This window comes from Suncus etruscus, chromosome 10 (assembly GCF_024139225.1).
Source record: "Suncus etruscus isolate mSunEtr1 chromosome 10, mSunEtr1.pri.cur, whole genome shotgun sequence".
NCBI classification, from domain to species: Eukaryota; Metazoa; Chordata; class Mammalia; order Eulipotyphla; family Soricidae; genus Suncus; species Suncus etruscus.
Window position 1 is genome coordinate 51,352,484 of NC_064857.1, and position 3,963 is coordinate 51,356,446.

At 41.3% G+C, this 3,963-nt stretch overlaps 1 non-coding gene across 1 annotated transcript; it reads right to left on the reverse strand.

The window, feature by feature from the left end:
• Positions 1 to 783: 783 nt before the first annotated feature.
• On the reverse strand, positions 784 to 845 carry LOC126021007 (U7 small nuclear RNA). The gene has a single exon (XR_007499635.1). It is a non-coding gene; the product is annotated as a U7 small nuclear RNA (small nuclear RNA).
• Positions 846 to 3,963: the final 3,118 nt, after the last annotated feature.

The window sequence follows — 3,963 nt, forward strand, 5'->3', positions numbered from 1 at the left end:
GAATGTAGTTCTCTCTTTGTTGTTGTGGTGGTGGTGTGTGTATGGCATCTCTGTCTGTTTTTGGTATCAGGGTAATGTTAGCTTCGTTGAAGCTATTTGGGATTGTTTCTGTGTCTTCAATTTCCTGGAAGAGCCTGAAAAGACTTGACAGTAGTTAGGACACCTGAGCGTGGAAGCCATTAAAGTCTGGGAAGCAGGACAGGCCAATCTCACCAAAGTATCAAGGAAAAGATCCCACTCTGAACTTCTTTGCTGTTTCTATATAAACCTGAAAAATAAAATTCTACAGCTAGCAGAAATGAGAATGGGTTTTATGTGTGTGGAGACTCTTACTTTCAAATCACTATGAAAAAAAAAATATATATATTGGTTTTTGGGTCACACCCAGTGATGCTCAGGGATTACTCCTGGCTATATGCTCAGAAATCGCGCCTGGCATGGGGGACCATATGGGATGCCAGAGGATTGAATCATGGTCTGTCCTAGGCTAACTGCACAAGGCAGACGCCTTACACCTGCACCACCGCTCTGGCCCCTCAAATAACTATAAAATCTTTTTTTTTTTTTTTTTTTTTGGTTTTTGGTTTTTGGTTTTTGGGTCACACCCAGCAGCGCTCCGGGGTTACTCCTGACTCTACGCTCAGAAATCGCTCCTGGAAAGCTCAGGGGACCATATGGGATGCCAGGATTCGAACCGCCATCCTTCTGCATGCAAGGCAAACACCTTACCTCCATGCTATCTCTCTGGCCCAGCCCAATATTCTTTTTTTTTGGGGGGAGGGGGGGGGGCTTCCGGTGGAGACCAGAAGGCCTGCTGGACAAATTCTAAAAGAGCTGTAACACTCAACCCAATATTTTTTTTTTTTTTGGTTTTTGGGCCACACCCTGTGACACTCAGGGGTTACTCCTGGCTATGTGCTCAGAAGTTGCTCCTGGCTTGGGGGACCATATGGGACACGGGGGGATCGAACCGCGGTCCGTCCAAGGCTAGCGCAGGCAAGGCAGGCACCTTACCTTTAGCACCACCGCCCGGCCCAATATTCTTGATAGCAATGTTGAAAGACACCACATTGGATTTCATTCACCACAGTAATAGACTGAGAGAAAAATATCTAATATGAGATTTACCTACCCATAATAAATAGCTGAAGGGACAATCATAACGAGTGCTTTCACCGGGCAGATAAACAGATCAGACCTCTGCCAGTACAAATCTGACTATTGGCATTCAAGTTACATCCCTGGGTCCCATTGCCTGTGTTGGTTCCTCATAATGCACAGTCAACCAGAGTTTTTTTTTTTTTTACCTGATAGCTCCAGAGTGTTCTGTCATATCTTCAACCGAGACCCTTTTTATCTTTAAACTTACCTCAGAAGAAATTCTGATTACTGTCCAATTTTTTTTGTTTTGTTTTGTTTTGTTTTGTTTTGTTTTTGGGCCACACCCGGCAGTGCTCAGGGGTTACTCCTGGCTGTCTGCTCAGAAATAACTCCTGGCAGGCACGGGGGACCATATGGGACACCGGGATTCGAACCAACCACCTTTGGTCCTGGATCAGCTGCTTGCAAGGCAAACGCCGCTGTGCTATCTCTCTAGGCCCCAATTTTTTTGTTTTTCGGGCCACACCCATTTGATGCTCAGGGGTTACTCCTGGCTAAGCGCACAGAAATTGCCCCTAGCTTGGGGGGACCATATGGGACGCTGGGGGATCGAACCGCGGTCCTCCCTTGGCTAATGCTTTCAAGGCAGACATCTTACCTCTAGCGCCACCTTGCCGGCCCCTTACTGTCCAATTTTATGAAATTTCAGCAGTCTCATGTCTATTCATTCATGACTGAACAGGTGACTTTGATCACTGCTCAGATACTTTCAAATTTGACAAACAGGAACCCTTAATAATTTCTGTCTTAAATTCCTGATCATATTCAGGCCCACAGTTTCCCACACTCTGCCTAATTCACCTACAGGAGAATTCACCCACCCTATTAGACTAAGTGCCTGGGAGGAATTAATAAAATAGAGGAAACAACCTGAAAGATTGGATGAAGAATCCAAAAAAATAATCTTGATGATGCTCAACTATGATGGCAAGATATTACACACATATAAATATGTATGTTTAAATTTAAATTTAGGCATTCTGATTTATAAAATTGTTTACAATAAGAATTCAGATATATAGTGTTCTCACCTGTAATTCCATCATCTTGTATTCCCATTCTTCCGCTAGTGACCCAAGGTTTCCTCTGATCCCCTACATTGACTTCTTGACAAAATTTTAAAATAAATAATAGCCAAGAAATTTCCCGAGTTGAGAAAATCCTTATATGTGTAAATACGAAAGTTCAAATAGTTTTGGAGTAATAAATCTAAACAAACTCATACAAAGGCACATTATAGTAGAAATAGAAATGCTAGAGAAACATATAACACTGTCAGTGGATTTCTCAACAGTGGTCATATATCATTCATTTCTGCTTTATTTTTATAATCTCCTTCCTTCTACTTGTTTGTGATTAATTTGTTGCTTTTTTCCTAGTTTCTCAGGAAACTAGCTGCCTAACTGCTGTGCAATTAGGGCATTGATTTGAATTTTCTCTCGGCCCTTAGATCAGTGGTCATCTCTCCCTCTTCAGCTCTGGAAAATGTTCATCCTAATATTTCAACCAATGCTTCTTCCCCTCTACCTCTTTCTTATTCTTAAATTTCTATGATTCTACAGTTATTTTTCCAAGAATTGTTAACAATAGTCCTTATATCCTCTTCAGTTTTCCTTTCTTTTCTAGACTGAAGCTGTTATTTCTTTGAGTGCATTGATTCCATTTTCAGCTTCAGCTTCAACCATTGGGCTTTTAGACTTGCCACTGTATTTTAGTTCCTTTGCTTCTATTTGAAATCCTCTCACTTTTTAATCATTTTTTAAATTTTTAATTGTTTTTCTCCAAACTACATTCTAGTTTATTATTTTTCTGTACAAACATTATTTTTAGCTCACTGAGCAGATGATTGTTGCTCCAGATTCTTCAGTAAGCTACCAAAGGATATCACTGGGAATCTTCCTGGACTCTTGTCATTCTCGTTAAGTGTAGTTCTCTCATCTTTTCAGTGTTCCTGATGTTATGTTAGCTAGGATTGGTGCTGCTGCTGAACTGAATGAATGATTGACAGTGCCTTGGGCTTTACATTCTGGACTGGTGTGCAAGGTAGATGAACCCCATTCTGGTGCTGGGTCTAAAAGAACCTCTGGCATTTCCTGAGGTCTTATTCTTGGGTGGGTGTGCCAAAGCCTCATTTTCTAATGGCAGGTAATCACTGGAGTATACTAAATATAAATGAGACCTCATGGATTTCTAGCAGGGCATAATGCATGAGTGAATGAGTGGAATATGGATGTTATTTACATGACCACATGGTTTGGAATGGCAGGGAATGGCAAGGGATCACTGATGGCCAGGCAGTTAGCTTATGATGGAGTCAAGATTATATAATAAAGGAAGGTAGTGAAGAAAAGGCTCTTCAACCACTGGTTCTGGGAAAAATGGTTAACCACATGTAAAATAAGAAAAGTGGACTGACAATTATCTCACAACATGCACGTTAAGTGGACTCAAAACAAATTATATTTTAGACTGTCATCTATAAAATGATTAAAAGAAAACAAAGGGAAGACATGAAATTATCTTCAAAAGTATCTTAAATGATTCAACTTAGGGCCCGGAGAGATAACACAGCGGTGTTTGCCTTGCAAGCAGCCGATCCAGGACCAAAGGTGGTTGGTTCAAATCCCGGTGTCCCATATGGTCCCCCATGCCTGCCAGGAGCTATTTCTGAGCAGAGAGCCAGGAGTAACCCCTGAGCACTGCCGGGTGTGGCTCAAAAAAAAAAAAAAAAAATGATTCAACTTGTCAAGGAAATCAAAAGCAAAAGTAAACAACTGGGTTTCTTGAGTCTTCATTTCCAAG